Source organism: Mobula birostris, chromosome 3 (genome assembly GCF_030028105.1).
Source record: "Mobula birostris isolate sMobBir1 chromosome 3, sMobBir1.hap1, whole genome shotgun sequence".
Taxonomy (NCBI): Eukaryota; Metazoa; Chordata; class Chondrichthyes; order Myliobatiformes; family Myliobatidae; genus Mobula; species Mobula birostris.
This window is the reverse complement of record NC_092372.1, coordinates 207,860,215-207,880,831: the sequence shown is the minus strand read 5'-3', so window position 1 is coordinate 207,880,831 and position 20,617 is coordinate 207,860,215. Positions and strand designations below refer to the sequence as shown.

Genomic DNA, 20,617 nt, shown 5'->3' with positions numbered 1-20,617 from the left:
ACGTGTCTTGGTTAAGGTTCAAGCAAGCCACTTTGCAGTAGTTTTTATTTCATAATATTCCTTTTTCTCCTTGGAGAAAAAAATAATTTGCACTTACACAGCACTCCCATCCCTGGAAGGCACTTGAAGCATTGCAGGAAGTCGTGTAAAGTCCTGAAGAAGGGTCTCAGCCCGAAATGATGACTGTTCATCCCCCTCTGTAGGCGCTGCCTGACCTGCTGAGGTCCTCCAGTACTTTGTACGTGTTAGTCAAGTAAAGATGTGTGGTTAAACAAAGGAAACATGAATTATAGCAGGATGATGGCATGGATTGGCAGAGGGCTTCCATAGAGTGAGAATTTGTTATAGAGGTGAGAAGGACAGGGGCTGCGCAGTGGGTGGAAGGGCGAGGTTGATGGAGGTTCCAAGGATAAAGAGAAAAAATGTTCTGGAGAGATTTGAATGCTATTTTAACATCTGAGACCTTGTTTTTAAGGGCGGGTTATGGATTGGACTGAGATTTGGTATTGCTTGGATTTAGACAAGTTTCAACATGATGGGATTTGGAGGTAACTCAGAAAACCATATGAGCAAATGGATAGTTCCTTGTTTTCCCTCCATTACATATATAGACATTCTTCCAAGTTGTTCCATTGATGAGGTGACATGATGTTGTATTAAGGGTAGAAGAGAACGTGGTTCAATAAGCAGATTTAAGAAAGTATATTTTTTCCATATTGGTGCTATGTGGAAAGAAACTTCCTGTAACTGACAACATGAAATTAGGTTAAATAATTTCTTTTTCTTAGCACAGATCAATCCTCCATTTCCTGAGCAAATTCCAGTTGCTGAACACTAAAACATTCAAACCATCCAAGCACGTTTATATAGAAAATTCAGTCAGGCTTTTAATTGTTGGCAGCTGTTTGTTCACTGGGATTGAGATGGTGGTGAGAGGGAATCAGATGTAAATAGATTAATTTCTCGCATTTATATGTTGGCTCTGTCCTCTATTTTGTTTCTGATTCACCATGATGTGGGTTCAAGTCCTACAGCGTGAATTTTAGCACAGTTCGGAGGCAGAGCTGAGGGTGTGCCGTTCTGTCAGAAATGCCATTTTTTGGATGTGCTGTTTGTCTGCCTCTCAATTTACATGGAAGATCTCAGCATAATTTTGCAGTCTGGAGATGTCCTCGGTACTTCGGATGGTATATGTACAGTACGTCATTAAACGATTGCATTGCAGATCATGAGACCATGCCATCTTCCACCACATTTTCTACAATGTAACGGTAACTATACTTAAAAATTATTCAGAGAATCTGAAGTTCTCCGGGATATCCTAAGTTATGGAAGGTGCTATACAAATGCAAGTTTGTTCATTTCTTCATATTCAACCATCTTTTAACACCAGGATCTTAAACCCTATAAGGGATACTCACTTCTAAGAGGGATTAAGATACGAGGAGGGAGAGTGCTTATCACTGCCTTCATGAAAGGATCACGGGCAAAACTTTTGGGAAAAGGAAAAGTATGTGACCTATATACGTAAATCCATGATCTGATTGAATTAATAAATAGTTTGGAAGTACATCACAAAAATGTTTCTGCTGTAACTTTATACATCTGTGTAACTCTTAAAGGACAGTTCAGAAGATCATATATATGCAACTTAGTGAGTGATACTCCAGAAAACCCAAAAACCAATTTCAATAGAAAGTGTTGCTCTCTACAGTACCCATCAGGCATGTGTCATTCATTTCCCATTCACAGGTGCAGAACTGAAAGCAGCTGTTCTCTCAGTTACATATGGATATTCGAATACTAAGCCAAGATTGCAGCATCAGGTCTTTCAATATTGTGACGTGCTGCAGAATTTCATAACTAAGTGTTTAATATTCTCTGATAACGTACTGGTTAGCACATGTTTTTAAAAGGTCTTTGTGCATTCTTTTAATAGTCTTTAAAGCTGTCTAATGAAAGACAAACTGTTAAAAAAATAATTTTTAACAAAGTCTTGTATGATTGGACTGTTAGAGTTTATCCCTCTTACTGTAGACCACTGTATATCTCTTGGGTTAATCAAATGATTAGCCATATATAATCCATTAATGATCCTGCCTAGGGACCCAACACATCTTTTAGTCTTTCTGCCCTACTTGTTTCATTATTTTATTAGCTGAAATCTTAATGTTATTAGATTTTAGTTTCAGAATGGAATCAGTTCTTTTGCCAGTTCATACCAGTTTTAATTGCAAGCTTTGGCAGTGACACGGCAACTGCATCCTAAAGGAGTTTGCACAATTAAAATTGCAAATATTTCTCTGTGCCATTGCAGCTTTCTCTCAATGTGACAGACGTTCTCTGATAACCAGGCAGATAGTAACAGTCTAACTAACCTCCTGCTGTATTTTACTGCAAAATGTCTACCTGTACATTTTGTTGGCCACTATTAGAGGCTCTGCAAAGTTCAAAGTTCAAGGTGAATGTATTATCAAACTACATACATGTCAGTATATGCTGTGCTGAGACTCACTTCCCTGCAGGCATTCACAGAACACAGAGATACAATAGAATCAATGAAAAACTGCACCCAAAGACTGACAAACAACGAATGTGCAAATACAAAAAAAACAAATAATAATGATGATGATAAAAAAATAAGCAAATAAATAATAAAGAGAACATGAGTTGTATAGTTCTTGAAAATAAGTCCATAGGTTGTAGAATCAGTTCAGTGTTGTGGTGAGTGACGTTATCTACGCTGGTTTAGAAGCCTGATGGTTGAAGGGTAAAACCTGCTGGTGTGGAACCTGAGGTTCCCGAACTCAATATTCATAGATACTTAAAGCAGACATTCATATTTGTTCTTTTGGCAAGAATAAATACTGTCTCCCTTTTGTCGTCCTTTGGATTGTTTGGCTAGGAAATGTCAGTGTGGCAAATACTATGTTATTATTGTCCTGATGAAAACTAACTGGTTTAGAAGTAAAGATTTTGTTGTATATACTTCTTGTCAAATTATGACAATATTTATTCCATTGATTTTGGAGTAGTATTTTCTTTTGAAGTCACACTGGCAGACCTTGTTTATCAGATTTCCTAATAATAGGTAACATAATTAAATTTAATTCTGTTTATTTGAGCCACAGTGACCTAGAGACGCAATGTTTATTCATCCTTGGCATCTAGTATTGCTGCAGGCAATGCAGGGACTACTTAATATTTCAGTGTAATCATTGGCTAAGGCTTGTGCACCAAATAGAATAAGAAAACTAGATTTATGTTGTATTATTGGAAACACCAATTGAACCTGCAAGGGATATAGGTTGCCCCGGGTAATGAATGGGTTCCGCTTTCACAGACATTGGTTAGTCCATTTTATACATAATCAGAATCAGGTTTAATATCACTCGCATATGTTGTGAAATTTGTTGTGTTTGCAGCAGCAATACAATGCAATGCATAATAATAGAAAAAATGTGAATTACGGTAAGAGTATATATTAAGTAGTTAAATTAAATAAGTAGTGCAAAAATAGAAATTAAAAAATAGTGAGGTAGTGTTCCTGGGTTCAATGTCCATTTAGAAATCAGATTGCAGAGGGGAAAAAGCTGTTCCTGAATCACTTTTGAGTGTGTGCCTTCAGGCTTCTGTACCTCCTTCCTGACAGTAACAATGAGAACAAGGCATGACCTGGGTGGTAAGTCAAGAAATACATAAAGATCACTTGATATGTTAACCATACCTCCACAGAATTGGAATGAATGGCATCAAAAACACTTAAGACTGATAAGAGAGAGCAAGTACCATGAGGAGGAAGTGTGTGCGTGTGTGTGTGGGAGAGAGAGAGAGAGAGAGAGAAAATTCTGCCATTCATAGGAATGAACATATGTACTAAATATGTTGGACTTTGGAATGTAATAATATTATGGGCAACTATAACCCGGGAGACGGCCTGTCCTTCAGCTCATTTCCAACCCCAGCCCAGGCAAGTTCCTCAGCAATGTCAGCACTGTGGCACGCTGAAATCACACCAATAATGGGTATTATTTCTGCAAGTGTAAAACAACCAGGCTGTGGTTGTCTCATCTGCAGACTGCAGGCCTACTTTTACTCTTCAGATGTCTACCATATTTGTGCCCTTCTGGTGGTCAACACCAATAACGACAGAAGTACTAACTTCAAAGATTATAATAATACTTATTAAGAGATACTTTATACCTGCTTAGTAGATGCCACTATGCAGTCATTGAAAACATGTAGTCTTTTACATGGGAGGCCTCTATAGTAGGAAGCAATAGGATATTTTTGTCATTTTTGAATCTCTTTGAATTAGCCTTTGATACTTGTAATGTGAACAAAGTCACCGGAGAGACACTGAAGCAAATGGCTACAGAAGTGTTTTATTCAACAAAAACAAGCAGTAGGCATCATATTGAGACCCTTTTGGAAGAAGAGGCCTCCTGACCCAATGTTACATGCCATTTTTATATGCTAAACATCAAAGGTAAGAGCAGGACAATTCTATAGTTACAGTGTATCTACAATGCTTCCTTTGAATTACATATAGTTTTCACATAGCTCCTTCTTCGCACCCACACCCCAGACTCCAAAAATGAATGTTAATCAGCATTGCTTGGTTTGCAATCAACTCCAGTCCACAGCTCCAGGAAAGCAATTGTTCAGGGCCTGCATTTTATATTCAATCTACAAACCACACTCATGTCTGAAGATTTGTTGCTGGTGAAATTAGTATTTGTTATCTACCCTTAAATGCCCTAACAATACTAACCTCATCATTCTTTCCCACTTCCATTTTTATTCCATTCATTCATTTCTGCTTCATTTCTCTGGAAGTAGTTGACAATTACTGCCCATTCCTTAGTCCTCGGAGAAGACGAAGATGGAATGTTTTCTTAAGCAGTTGATCGATGACCCTAGGATACGATAACGCCTTTTAAGAGACTCCTGGATAGGTACATGGAGCTTAGAAAAATAGAGGGCTATGGGTAACCCTAAGTAATTTCTAAAGTAAGTATATGTTTGGCACAGCATTGTGGGCTGAAGGGCCTGTATTGTGCTGTAGGTTTTCTATGTTTCTATGCTTCAAATAATTTCGTAATCAGTGCCTATAATAGGAAAGGTCCGAGTAACTTCTTCCAAAGTCTTCTCATACCCAAAATTCTCAACTTGAAAAACTCAGCACTTGGAACAAAAATCAAGATTTCTGTTTTGGGGTTGGGCAGAATTTAAATTTGTTGGTAAACCAGTGCACCTTGATTGAATCAGAATGTTTCAAAGCTATCTTGGGTAAAAATGACCTTATTTTCAGTGGCCAGGTTTGGCTATTTAGCTCAAGAATGAGTGTACTTTCTTTCTTTATTTAGGTTCTACTCTTTATTCATTCAGTTCCATTCTCTAAATACAATAATTGACCATTCCTTGTTTCTTGGGGGAAAAAATGAGAATGCCTATTTTCTGGAACATGACTGAGAGATTAAATTAGGCAACGACTATATTGTTTGGAGCTGGAGTCGTGTATAGACCAGATATGGTGGTCTCCCTTTGTGGGTTTTACAATCTTAACTAAATGTCTTTCTGGCACTAAGACACAAGTTGTATTAGGTTTATTAAATGATATTTGGTGTGATGGCATTTGAGCTTGAAACATCCATCCAAGTTACTATTTTACAACTGAAATGAGGGTACCAACATGCTTCACATTAATGGCACCAGGATTTCAAGGTGACTTTGACACGGTGGCACGCATGGGGCCTTGCCTATCGCAGGTTTTCTTTCCAACACTTTATTAAGAAGATCTCCATTGAGATAAGTCCAAGAATTACTACATCCTTGAAATACATTTCTTATGCTGTATATCAAAGAGATATTTCCCTACATGGTGAAACACAAATTAGGATGAAGTGGATTTAAAATTGTTAACAAGAGAAAAAGAAGTTAAAGCAAAGGCATCTCTTTCCCTGAACTTTTCTGGATCCTCTTCCAACCTTCATGATTTCTATAACTGCATTCGTGTATGTCGTACCTTAACCGGATGCTAAGCCCTGAAATTCCTTCCCTCGATTTCTCTTCCCATCCACCTCACCATTTTTTTCTGAGAAACAGAATCCACAGGTTTGATAAAGTGTTCAAATTCTCCTTTGGTGGCTCGATACCAGATGCTTTTGATAGCCAATATGAAATGCCTGAGGGCATTTCACTTGCTTAAGAATGCTGTTGTAAGTACAATTTATTGTTGCGCATTCCCATGTCAGCAGTAGCATCTGTGCAGAACAGATTTTGTACACAGGGTGTTGCAGGTAACATGCAAAATTGTTTCCAAGTTCCGAGTCCCATTCTGCTCCACTTCAAAGGCAGGCCACACCTCAACATAAAATTCACAGGTTCAGTTAAGATTAAGATATATGTTTAACATACACCCACTTACTAAGATGCCCCAGGAAGCACTAAAGTCAGGAAACATAAATCTAAGATGAGTCTGAAACTAGTGACAATGGTTCAAGTTTAAACCAGTAGGATTTCAGGAGAAATGCTTTGTGAAAGCCATAATTTAATTTCTTGTCAAAATATGATCTTGTGCAGGTCTCGGCAGTCGAGGCCAATCGAGATGTGGTTGGAGCTCCCACAAGTGAAAGAGAAGTCTCCCTAAAAATATTCTAACGACAAGTAAATGAATCTTAAGTGAATTGCAGGGCGTTGATAAAGTAGATCATCTTTAAGTAATGACGTGTGGTGATTTCCTGTCTGTTTATGCTGTAATCCTTTTGCTTATTGCTTTATTTTTAATCACACTGTAAATGGTCCTATTGTGTTTGAAATGACTGCATCTGAAGAGCAAAGCAAGTAGAAATTCCAACTGGCAAAGTTGGAATGAATACCTAGTGCAGAATTTATGTGTACTATTGTATACAAGTGCAATAGAAGGAAAATACATTAAAAATCTTGCTCGGAATGTGGGTATTTTCATCATGGTTGGACACTCTGATTTGCCACAAAAAGATGGTAGTGGGTCACCTTTCTGAACCTGTTCAATGAACATGCTGTCAGAATAGAGGGTACCAAGATACAGAGAAAAAAAATAGAAGAATGTCTTTCTTCTTAAATGGTCAGAAAATTATTTACAATGAAGAAATTTCTCTTCAAAGTGTTCCAACACAACAGCTAACTTATGCACAGGGTCCCACAAACAGTAATTTAAGAAATCACAGGAAAGCTCTTTTCTGACAGTAACGATTAAGCGTAGTGGCACCTACTTCTCTGCAAATAGTGCTATGGGATCATTTAAATCTGTTTAAATAGTGAAATGGGGCGAGAGTTTAATATCCTCAGCAAAAAGTCTACAGCTCACACAGGGCAACACCTGCTCAATATTGTGCACAATGTAATGAATCAGTTTCTTTCAACCCATTGAATGCTGCCAGTTCAACTTTAGTACTAGTAAAGTTAAAACATTGCACACAGAAATGCATACACACATGGTTTATGTTTTAAAAATAAGCTTTATATTTCAGAATAGAGAACCTGCTGTTGCTCATGATTTACCATCACCTTCTATTTGCATTATTGTAAAGTTGTTGTTTCACTATATCTTTTGTTATACCATGGCTGTTAATTTAGTTGCCTTTTTCTCCTCTACTTTGTTTACCAAAATGCTTCTGTTTTGCCAAAAGTTGATCACTTGGACATGTGATTTGTTCTTGTGCAGGCAAATTAAAAGTTTCATTATTTCTGGGATATTTTAGGTGAAACTGTTACTTTGGTGGCATTCTGTGATGCACATAGTTAAAGATAAGATAGTGTAAACAGCAAATTTACTGTGTTATATCTCAATACTCAAATGCTGCAAGAGGGAGTTTGTGTTACTATATAGCTTCTACTTCCGGTTTTTATTATGCATTTGGTATGACTGTGCCTTCTGCTTATTAATATATTGAATTCTTGCTGGTTCGTTTGATTGCAGATCTTTGTAACCTCAGTAAAGAGGGGTTTGCCCTATTGTCCTAAAAATAAAACCTCACAACTTTTTCTGTTGTACTTATTTAAGAAAAGACACCACAAAATCAAAGCGATGCAATTTTTTTTCTCAAACTTTCTCTAGTCAAAAGTTTGACCTTACAAACGTGCTCAGTTTACAGTGTCCAGACAAGGATCTGGGAAAAATGCTGAAAATTTTAACCAAGTGTGTGCAAATGGATCTAATTCCCCTCGACTGCTTTTGGTTTCAGCAGGGCATGTCAGGATTCAAGTAACTTGCCCTGTTTCAGATGTAAGTTGTTCACTTAAGTATAAACAGGACTCATATTTAACACAATCTCCAGGTTTTCAGGTATAACTGGAGTTGGTCAGTTTACTGCATTTAAAGAAAGAATGGGGGAAAAATGAAGCCCATTATTTTTAATAGAAGTCCCACCTACCCTCGGCTTACAAAATGATTTCAATTATAAGACATAGGAAAAGAATTAGGTCATTTGACCCATCAATTTGCTCCAGCATTCAATCAGGGCTGTTTTCCCTTCCAAACTCATTCTCCCTGTAACCTTTGACGCCCTTACTAATCAAGAACCTGTCCATCTCTGCCTTAAATACACCCTATGACTTGGTCTCTACAGCCCTCTGTGGCAACAACTTCTACAGATTTACCAACCCCTAGCTGAAGAAATTCCTTCCCAACTCCGTTTTAAACCCTTTATTTTGCGGTGGTGTTCATGGATTCTAGACTTTCCTTATAATGGAAACACCTTCCTCACGTTCAGCTTATCCAGGCCTTTCAGTATCTGGAGATCCATCTCCTCATCTTTCTGAACATCACTGAGTATAGACCCAGAGACATTAACCAGTCCTCAAAGGTAAAGCCTTTTGTTCATGGAATCATTCTTGATCTGATAGCTCCTGAGAACAAAATTCAGATGATTTGTAGTGCACATTAGTGCGAGTTGGAGGGCTTACCAGTTGAAAGTTGAAACAACAAGCTCAGAATGACGTTGCCCGAATCCCACCCCCCAGCGATTATGTGACCTTGTCTGCACGCAGTGTGCAAGAACTTGTGTTGTTGGCGAGCAGGGAGAAGTTTATCTTTGGTTGCTAGCACTGAATGTGCATGAGTATCGGTTCTTATCTCTGCACATCAGATTCATTTCTGTCACCGGCACTGAACACAGGGAAATAGCTACAGCAAGCAGCCAATACTCGTGCATATGTTTAGCACTAACAGGCTGAGTTGAATTTTGCTCCTGAGGTGTTTAAAATGTAGTAGAAGCCAGATTTAACAAGCCATTATATGATGCAAATGCTCTCTGTTGGCCACAGTGGAGATGCCAATGAACGGTAGCCACAGCTGTGAAAAAGGTAGGAAAGTTGCTCCAATCATTTCTTCCCCACTACTGTAACAAAAGGTCATCCGGCAGCCCTGACCCTGGTGTGCTGTGTACCAGCAGTTCTGTGCTACAACATTAATGAGCTGACCCTGGTGTGCTGTGTGCCAAGAGCTGTTTAATAAGACGTTAATGAGCCGAGCTCAAATTATGGCACGAGGCCAGCTCTGTGCACTACAGGCAAGTGCAGCGTTTGAGCAGTAGTGGATTTGAGACAAATGGACCGCAAGAGAATGTTGCTCAGTATTTGAGTAAAAGACAAATGGAATGTCTTTTAAGAATAATACAGGAAATAGAGCAGATGCAAAGAACTGAGACCAAACCAGTCTGACCAGAAATAGACTAACAGTCACATTAAGAGTAAAATAGAAATGATATATGACCTCTGCCAGTCCTGCAGGGAGACAAGACTCACAAGGTTGACATAACATTATGCACAAAAGGGTGATAAATCTGCCCAAAAGATTTTCTTCTGTTGCTACATTAGTAGAAGGTGTGATGGAGAAGCGATAATCCTAAATTAAGCAAATAACTTGATGGACAGAAAATAAAGATTTAAAAGATCAGTTTTATTTGTCATGTGTGCATCAAAACATACATTGAAATGCATTGTTTGCAAATCAAATCCGCTGGGGTCAGCCCACAAGTGTCACCATACTTCCCGTGCCAACATAACATGTCCACAGCTGACTAACCCTAACTCTAACCGTATGCCTTTGCAGTGTTGGAGGAAACCAGAACACCTGGAGGAAATCTATACAGTCACGGGGAGAACATACAAACTTCTTACAGACAGCAGCGGGTATTAACCCCTGATCAGTGATCACGGGCACTGTAAAGCAGTTGTGCAAACTGCTACGCTACCGATAATAAATATTCTGAGTGCTTGCTTGTTTCTTCAAAGATTCATAAAAAATCACTTGAACCACTTGCCATTCCAAAATATAAGACCAATCCATTGGTTTGAAATGACATGTATATCTGAGGTAAACTGAATGGACTTAAAACAGCAAATTCAGGGATAAAAGGTATTTAGCCCAGATTTTAAAGAGCAACTAGTGGATAAGTTTATGAAGCACTGATAATAATTCTGGGAGAGTCAGTGAAGATTCTGGAGAGTCAAAGGAGGAATCAGGTGATGAACATCTGTTCTTGAAAGTTGATAAACTGACATAGTCCATAAGACCATAAGACATGTGAGCAGAATTGGACCTTGCGACCCATAGAGTCTGCTATGCCATTCCATCATGGCTGATTATTTAACCTCAATGCCATTCTCCTATCTTGCCCCTGTACCTTTGATACACCTACTAATCAAGTACAGTAGCTGTCAACCTCGGCTTTAAATATACCCAGTGGCATATATGGCAACGAATTTCACAGATTCACCACACTGGCTAAAGAAATTACTCCTCTTCTCCGTTCTAAATGGACCTCCCTCGATTCTGAGGCTGTGCCCTCTGGTCTTAGACTCCCCCACTGATAGGATACATCCTCTCCACATCCACTCTATATAGGCCTTTAAATGTACAATAGATTTCAATGAAATGCGAAGAAGCCAACAAGAAGCCCACTGGTCTTATGTAGTCAATTCAGAAGAATTAGAGGAACTTCAATCAAATTGGAGGAACTCAGCAGGTCAAGCAGCATCTATGGGAGGAAGGAAATTGTTGATTCAGCTCAAAACTCAGCTTGATGAGTCTTCTGGTAAGATGGTGGGGTGCATCAGACGTAGTGACCTCTTGGAGGCCAACCAAAGGTGATGTTTTTTTTAAAATGTCTTTTTTACAACCACAGGACAATGCTGGATATTAAGAACTTCTTATACTGCAGGTCTACCCAATCAGTGAGCTGCTTGTTGGTGGAGGAGCTGGACTTGCTGCAGAGCGTACTACTGCCTGCTATAGGAAGGTTTCGGAGACAGTGTGCGGAGGTGGTGTGCAGTCTAACTCCGAGTGATTGTCTTGCATGTTTCTCTTGTGATTGCATGACCCCGTTGGACATTGATAATGTAAAGTGCTGCAAGTCAATTTCCCTTGTTTATTGGTGAGACAGATGGCGGGAAAGCTGCATGGCCCTGGTTGTAGCAAGGACAAGGCTTCAAGCTGTGGTCTTGCCTGTTGCAGGAGAGGAGACACTGGAGGCGGTGTAGCGTGGTGTCCATGCTATGCTGGTGATTGTTACCTCCGGTCCGTACTGCCCTCCAGTGTTCAATTGATGGAATGACAAGCTGAATTGCGCGAGAGTGTGTGTGCATGTTCGTCTGCGTACTGCTAAGAACTGCTTATTCCTGTTGATAACACCATTGTACCATCAACTTACAGGATGTGTCACTCAGGGACTTTTTAGTGTGACTTTTTTACTGCTATCTTATAAATGCTATATGTGCCTTGTACCGTGCATGACTGTTGATATTGTGATTTGCAGTTTGGCCCCAGAGGAACGCTGTTTCATTTGGCTGTATTCATGGAAATTCATGTATGGTTGAATGATGACACTGGACAACAAATTTTTTGAAAGTATTGCTTCCTCAGATTTTTTTTATTTATGATAGACTGCTTGAAGCTGAACACAAATATAATTTCAGATTACTTATATCATATAGGAATTTGGAGAAACAAGAAATCGAGTTTTATTGAATAAAATGTGTTTAATTGCATAAAGGTGCTGTTGCTTTGGAAAAGTTTGACTAAGCTAAAAATGTTTTATTGATGATTTTCATTTGTACTCGGTGTCTGAGGCTTCTCGCTTAAGTGTCCAACAATAAGCAGCCAGCATTGATGGATCCCAATTGCCCTGATACCATTTCCCCATGACTGCAGTGTCCTGGTAAAACCTTTCACCATGTTTATCCCTGTCAGCACCAAGATTTGCAGAGAAGAAGGCTAAATGGGAATGCAGAAAATGAATCTTTTGCGACATATTGTATACTTGAAGCATGTTGTCAACCAGCTGCACGTAGTTTGTTGAGAAAAATTTCAACCACATCCTTGAATGCCTCCATGCAATTTTCTCCAGTCCCACTAGAAGTTCTTCAAATTGACCTGTTTTATTTGTGGACCAACAAGAATGCTTTCCTCAATCTTGGCTTCAGTTATTCTGACTTGAATTATGAATTGAAATAACAAATATGGGCGATTTTAAAACAATGGATTGCAATAGAGAAATTTCATGGTAATTTTCATGATCAGCAGCACAAAATCCATACGATACACCCAAAAATATTCAGGAAGCAATATCTTAGTTATCCAGTGTAATTGAACTTGAACGTGAACCTTGTATACCAAATTTTGTAATCACTGGAGGCTGTGTAGACAGTAGTGTAGATATTATAGTGTTAGGCTCAGATAGACTTGGGCTTTGCTCCTGGATGTTTCTCTTGCAATTGTATGTCCCTGTTGGATAGTGATAATGTAAAATCAATGCCAAGAGAACATGGCATTAAACTGCATGAAAATGACTCTGAGAGACATTTCAAACTAAGCAATGAGGATAGGACAAGATAGTGGGGGAGCTGAGGAATGTGGGGTTAATGCAAAATGTGGACACCGAGGTAAATATCAGTCATGATCTAAGTGAATGTCAGAGCAGTTACATAGCCTATTGTGATCTATATAATTACCTCAGGAACTTGACAAGCTTATTTTTGACGTTTTCCATGCATGTGTTGTCTGCATTTCCTTCTTAGTCCACTGGAGGGCTTCAAGCTCTGTCTGAAAACATGGTTCTGTGCACTTGTAACAACGGTTCAGATTTAAACAGACTGGTCTGCAAATCTATCAGAATATATTGTCACCTGGAAAACATATGATGGATTTAGATTAGTGTTCTAAACTGTCAGAGCTGAAGATGAAAATAAAAAATGGGTAGATGCTGTATATCTGAAATAAAAACAGACAAGGCAAGGAACGCTCAGCAACTCAGGCAGCATCTGTGGAGAAAGAAACAAAATTAACATTTCTGATCGAAGACTGTTATAACTGAGAGAGAGAAAAAAAAACAAGAAGTTAGTTTTAAATTGGGGAGGGGTGAATGGGACAGCAGGAAACCTAAGATAGGGTGAGACCCAATCTACCTGCCATCAAGGACATATCAAAGTTGAAAGTACATTTATTATCTTTTATTTTTATTACTTTTATTATCAAAGTATGTGGCATTCATCTCCTCGCAGGCAGCAACAAAACAAGAAACCCAAAAGAACCCATTAAAAAAAGACCAGCTAACACCCAATACGCAGAGAGAGAGAAAAAAATACAAATCATGCAATAACAAAAAGCAAGCAACAGCATTCAGAATGAAAGTGAGTCCAAAGACATGATGCCCGGAACTGGGCCACAGCCTTAGCCTCCGTTCATCACACGATGGAGCTCTCAGACAAAAGTCTGGAGTCAGTTCACACGGTGGAGCTCACAGACACAAACTCTGGAGCTGGCCTGCAACCTCAGCCTCAATGCAGTGGATAGCGGGTCAGAACTGGCCTGACCCTCGACTCCAGTCCCGATATTCAGCCTTTTCAATCCATCTGTCCAATGTTTAAATTGCCCAAACACCGGGTCGTTCCCCGCACTAGGACCTGAGCCCTGTTGCATGGGTATGTTCTGGGCCTGGAACTGCCACCATATCTCGGCTGTACCCGATCTTTCCAAATTGGCCCAATGCTTAGATGGATCAAACCTCGCTCCTGGTTTAGGTGGACAGGCTCCAAATATATTTATAGAAATGTGCTGCAAAAGGCCAGCAACATCATGGATGACCCTACCTCACCCTTTTTGTTCCACACGTCATGACCACCAGACAGTTACTTTCACCAAGCAGTAAGGCTGATCAACACCTCCACCCACTATACCTCCTACCACCACTGCTTTATCATTTCCTGTAAAAGTCACCTTATGTACAGAAACTCCTGTATCTTTTATTGTGTTCTTCATCTTAATGTGTTTTATTTGTGCTGCATCAAATCCAGAGAAACAGTTATTTCAATCTCCTTTACACATGTGTACTGGAAATGACAAACAATCTTGAATCCTGAATCAAGGAGATAGGTTGTGGTGGTCATTCAGCCAATAGGTTAATGGCAGAAGTTATTCAGGAGGAAAATTAACAAGAAAAATGAAATGAGATCAGTAACACAAAGCAACATATGTATTGTGAAATGCTGGGCAGTTCGCCATGCCCAGCAGTTGAAGTTGTATAATTTGATATTAAGGCTGCAAACTTGCCCAAAGCAGTTGCTGTTCCTCAAGTTTATTTTGGTTCTCAGCTGGAACTTACAGGGCCAGATAGTTCCTTTTATTAAAAGAAGACTTAAGAAGTTAAATCTACAGAGTGTTTCAAGGTTAGAAGCCGGAGAGATGATCTTATTGAAGCATTTAAGATTCTGAGGGGCATGACAGAGCTATGGTGGGTTCCCTTAATGGAGAATGCCTGTGCAGGACTTTGTTTAATGTGGAGAGGCCGATGCATGGGCATCCACCACACGGTCCTTGGCAGATCATAGCATGGAATGCAAGACGACTGGGGATTCTTCAATGCTGCAGTCTTCCTCCGCCTTCACTGCTATTATCTTATGCCAGCACCACTGTTGATATCTTGGTTAGATTGCCGTTTGACTGGAACCTCACCCTTGAACATCCCACCATTGGTGACCCTACTAGAAGCCAAACTCCAGATGGTATCACTCTCAGCATCTCAGGAACTCACAAGCCTCTCCACCATGACAAGGTGACAATTCTCAGAGAAGATGGCAGAGTAGCTGCTGAGATGTTTCCACTGATGAATAGTTAGGAATATTTAAAATTGGCAGGCATAGGAACTTCTCACAGTGAACAGTGAATTTCTGGAACTGTTTACCCCAGAGGCTTGTGGAGGCTTTATCACTGAAGCTACTTAAAGAAGGGGTAGATACACTTTTGATAGATTGGGGAATTGAAGGCTAGGGAAGCCTAGGAAGAGGAATTGCAGCTGGGGCCCTAACCTGCTGAGCATTTCCGATTACCCTACATTTCACGATAGTTATGTTACTTTGTGTTACTGACCTCAATTCATTGTTTTGTTAATTTTCTTTCTAAATAGCTTCTGTCATTAACCCATTACCTCAATGACCACCACAACCAACCTTCCTGGCACCCATGTCATAATGGACAACAATAATAGACGGTGGGGCACAGTTAAGTGGCCTAACATTGCTATTATTATGTCCTTATGAAATACTGAGCCAGGTGTATTTTTCCTTTTGCTCTTTCAAAAATCACTGTCTGTGGTTTTGTGCACTCAAATACACTCAAAAACTTCTATAGTGGTACCGTGGAGAGCATTCTGACAGGCTACATCACTGTCTGGTATGGAGGGGCTACTGCACAGGACCAAAAGAAGCTGCAGAGGATTGTAAATCTAGTCAGCTCCATCTTGAGTACTAGCCTACAGAGTACCCAGGACAACTGCAAGAAGTGGTGTCTCAGAAAGGCAGCATCCATTATTAAGAACCTCCAGCACCCAGGGCATGCCCTTTTCTCACTGTTACCATCAGGTAGGAGGTACAGAAGCCTGAAGACACACTCAGTGATTCAGGAACAACTTCTTCCACTCTGCCATCTGATTCCTAAATGGACTTTGAATCTTTGGACACTACCTCACTTTTTTTAAATATATAGTATTTCTGTTTTTGTATATTTAAAAAAAATCTATTCAATATACATAATTGATTTACTTGTTTATTTATTATTATTTTTATTTTATTTATTATTTTTTCTCTGCTAGATTACGTATTGCATTGAACTGCTGCTGCTAAGTTAACAAATTTCATGTCACATGCCGGTGATAATAAACCTGATTCTGATTCTGATTCTATACTATTTTATGGTAGAATTTAATGAATTGAAGTGAGACTGTCCAGCTGCCTAAGCTTACAGGGAATTGAGTTTACAATTCTGGAACCTTAGGAAGCCCTCTAGATTATACACACGGTGATAAAATTGCCGTCCTACCACACCCCCACCTTCCCAAAGCCAACAGCATATAATTGGAGGAACAAATTCCGACAACATGGTGCCGGATCTGAGAGCAGTGATTTCTGAAAGAGGCTTCACTCAATATGAAGTCAGTACTTGATCACCTCTATGGAACCACAGGTGTGTAAGAGTCAATTAACAGACGGACTCAAGATCATAAATTGCAGAAGACGAAATGGCTACAGTTGCAATGCCACCATCAAGGACATCTTCAAAAGGCAATGCCTCAAGAGGATGGCATCCATCATGAAGGGTCCCCACCATTTGGGGCGTCCCCTCTTTTCATTCCTACCATCAGGGAGGAGATACAGGAGCCTGAAGACCCACACTCAATGTTTTAGGGTCAGCTTCTTTCCCTCCACCCTCAGATTTCCGAACAGTCCACGAATCCATGAACACTACCCCATTATTTCTACTTGTACTCTATATACTTTTCTAACTTATAGTAATTTTTATATCTTGCACTGTACTGTTGCCACAGAACAGTAAGTTTCATGATATGCATTGGGTTTTTCTCACATTCAAAGGGTTAATGAGTTGTAGGCATGCCATGTTGATGCCTGTAGAGTGGTGACACTTCCGGGTTGCCCGCACAATCCTCATTGATTTGATTTGGCGCAAACGATACATTTGACTATACAGTATGTACCTATGGCAAGTAAAACTAACCTTTCTTTATTCCCTCATTCCACATAGATACCACAGTTGTACCTCAAGTTCCTATTAACTCTTTCCCCTCTCCCCTTCTCTGGTTTTTGATTCCCCATCCCTGGGAAAAAAGACTGAGTGCATTCATGCTATCTGTGCCCCATGGCCTTCAACACCTCCTTAAGATCACCATTCAGTCCCCTATGCTCTAAAGAATTACATTAGATATCTTAAATAACATCCTTTTATTATTTATGATAAATACTCCAGATTCCCAGTGGGTTTATGACTTTGTCATGTGTGTATCGGGGACCATGTATTATTTTGGGTTGGGTTTCATTCTGGGGCCAACAGTCGGCGTACGTACTGGCCCCTTCTAGTAAAGGATTAGTGGCTGTGATGTTGTTACAATGTGCTTAGTAAGAAATAATATGAACTCCGTCTCCCCTTTACACTTTGTTAAAGTAATCACGTTCAGAAATACATTCTCAGAAGAAGACAAGCACTGTACAAGTACAAGTGCTTGCACTGACTGACATTATCAAGAAAACTATTACGTGACACCTGGCAGTAATGGGCATTCAGAACTACAGGTGGATGTTCAAGATCCTATTATCTCGGATACACAAAGCTAAAAGCAGAGCCTTTCAAATATCATAACCATGCCATGTGCACTAGATAAGTTTCATTCTCCACAACGCGCATAATAGGGAGTCAAATAATTAGACTTGTTCCCACTTGCAATGGAGTCCTGGCCTTGGGGCTGTAGGTAAAATATAGTTTACCAAATCCAATAAAGAATTCAAGAGGAACTTCATTGTCCAGGTAATACTAGAGCTTGGACCTCAATGTTTTATGAACAGCTAATGCTTCTTCCCATCTGTCATTAGATTTCTGAATGGATCATGAACCCATGAGTGCTATCTATCTATTTATGTACATATATCTGTCTATAAATACGTTTTGTCTATATATCGCTCCGCAAAACAACAAATTCCAATTTATACATAATATATAATACAATAACTATGTAGACATCTACAGCATAGTAAATTTTAAATTGTCCCATTCAGGCTTAAAGATTTAATTGCTGTGGAGGACTCCTTACTCTTGTGGGATAACTTCTTTCCTGACAAGAGAGGTCACTCTGCTTGGCCGGTGAGACTTGTGGCTGTGAAGCAATCTCAGGTTCTGGGGCCTCCTCCGTGGCGGTTGTAGGAGATGACTCTGAGACGGCAGGAAGTGGTTCTGATAGCGATAGCCAACTTTCTTCTCTTTCCATTGACTCTGCTCTCCTCGACTGATCGATACGATATCTCCAGATGATACCAGACTCAGTCTCCACTGTGTAGGAGAGTTGTCCAGTTCCGTCCTTAATCTTTCCAAGCACCCACTTTTGATGACCTCTGTAGTCCCTCGCCAGGACTGTTTGTCCAGGAGTTAAACATCGAACCCACTTGTTTGAGGAGCCTTCAATTTGTCTCAGCCATTTGTCTTGCATCCTCCTCAGATTGGGTTTGAGGAGATCCAAGCGTGAGCACAGGGGACAATCCAGGAACAGCATAATTGGTGAGTTGTTGGTTGTGAAGTGTGCTGCATTATGACCTGCAAAGAGGAAATTGCCGAGCTTCAGATTCAGTGTCAGTGTAGCGTGTTCTGCTGACATTGCTTGCAGTGCGTTCTTTAGACTCTGGGCACACCTCTCCACCAAGTCATTTGTAGCTGGGTGGTGCAGTGCAGATGTAATATGTCATAATCCATTCATTTTTAGGAATGACTGAAACTGTCCCCCTAACCACGCCAAACTGTGGTCCATTGTCACAAACTAAGTGTTCTGGAACACCAGTCCTTGAAAGAGGCTTCTCAATAGATTGACAGTGTGCAAAGCTGCAGTGGAGGCTATGGGGAACACTTCTGGCCACATCGCAGCTACATCCACTACTACCAAGAAATCTGTGCCCATGAATGGTCTGGCAAAATCCACATGAATTCTCTGCTAGGGCAATGCAGGCCATTCCCAGGGATGGACAGACACTGCTCTTGGCATCTTCTGGATATTAGCATCCCAGATGGTACATGGCAAGCTGCTCGATCTGCTGATCTAACCCAGGCCACCAAACAAAGCTTCAAGCCAACGCTTTCATTTTAACCACACCTAGGTGACCGGCATATAGCTCCTCCAACACTAGCTCTCAGCTTGGATGGTACAACAACTCTCAATCCACCATAAGGTGACCCCCATCAAGGGCAAGTTCATGCTAATGCTGATAAAAATGGGGAAAGTGGGAATTCTGCTGCATATTCGAACCATTTTGTGTGTCTATATAGACTTAAAGCAGTTTGGATTTTTTTCTGGTTTCCCTTTGGATCATCTCTGCCGTAATAGGGAGACTTCCGGTTTGCATTTGGGAGAGTACATCAAGAGGAGTGTCTTTTTTAGTAAATGTATACAGTACTGTACTTCCTTTTCCAAGCACAAAAGGGATAATCCATCAGCATTTCCATAATTAGTCATCCCCTTGGATTCAATTTTGTTATTGCATCCTCCAAGAAACAGAGCCCATCTCTGCTTCACACAGCTGCTGTTAGTGGAACACTCTTTCGTGGATTGAAAATGGACACTAGTGGTTGATGATCAGTAACGAGGATAAACTTTCTCCTATACAAGTACTGGCTGAAACATTTTACACCTCAAGAAGGCCCCTCTGTCAAGATTCACTGGACACTGTGGATCATAATGTGTGAGTACAGTGTCTGACGTCAGTGTCTTTCTTTATCTTCTGGAAAGCCACCTAACACTGCTTTGTCCATTACCATTCCTTCCCAATCTGTAGAAATGAGTTCAAAGGGTGAAGCACAGTAGCCAGGTTTGGCAGGAATCTGTAAAGTAGTTGACAAATCCTAAAAAGGACCATAACTGTGACATGTCCTTTGGCCTTGGGGCCAACAGTGCTTTGAATTTCCTCAACACACTCGTGTAATCCTTGTGCATCAATCATGTGACCACAGTAAGTGATGCTTGGATTAAAGAATTCACACTTATTGCATTGTGCTCTGACTCCATAATTTTCTAAGCTTTTTAACACTGTCTTGAGATTTTGGCGATGTTCCTTATCATCCTCACTGGTACTATAGTGTGGGGCATGGAATAAAGGGAGGAAAGTAAGGAGGAGAACCAGTGAGGGGATGGGCAGGGAGAAGGTGGGAGAGGGGAAAGAGGCATAATGATGGGGGCCAGATGGATAGGAAGGAGAGAGAAACAAGTACTTTGGTCAACTGTCTCTGACCGCTACACCATCTGACACCTATTTGCTGTAATGCTACACCTGCCCCATTTTCCATCAACCCCACCTTCTACCCCACCCCATCCCACCAGATTCTACCAGTCACCTACACGTCACAACAAATCGTAATAAACCTGCATGTCTTTGGGATGTGAGAAGAAGTTGGAGTACCTGGAGGAAACCCAGACAGACAAAGGGAGAACGTGCAAAGTCCAGGAGAGGTTCTGCAGATGCTGGGAATCTTGAGCGAAACAGACAAGAAGCTGGAGGAATTCAGGCCAGGCAGCATCAATGGAGGGAAATA

The 20,617-nt window shown here is 40.3% G+C and overlaps 1 protein-coding gene across 5 annotated transcripts in view; it reads left to right on the top strand.

The window, feature by feature from the left end:
- Positions 1–20,617, top strand: part of dnajb6b (DnaJ heat shock protein family (Hsp40) member B6b) — a 116,107-nt gene that overhangs the window by 91,250 nt on the left and 4,240 nt on the right. For 4 of the 5 annotated variants that reach the window (XM_072254035.1, XM_072254033.1, XM_072254037.1 and 1 more), the window contains one exon: positions 6,586–8,027. The exons of the other annotated variant lie outside the window; for it this stretch is intronic. The gene's annotated coding sequence lies outside the window, so the exon portion shown is untranslated. Of the gene's footprint in view, positions 1–6,585; positions 8,028–20,617 lie in introns of those variants that run through there. 5 annotated transcript variants of the gene reach the window in all.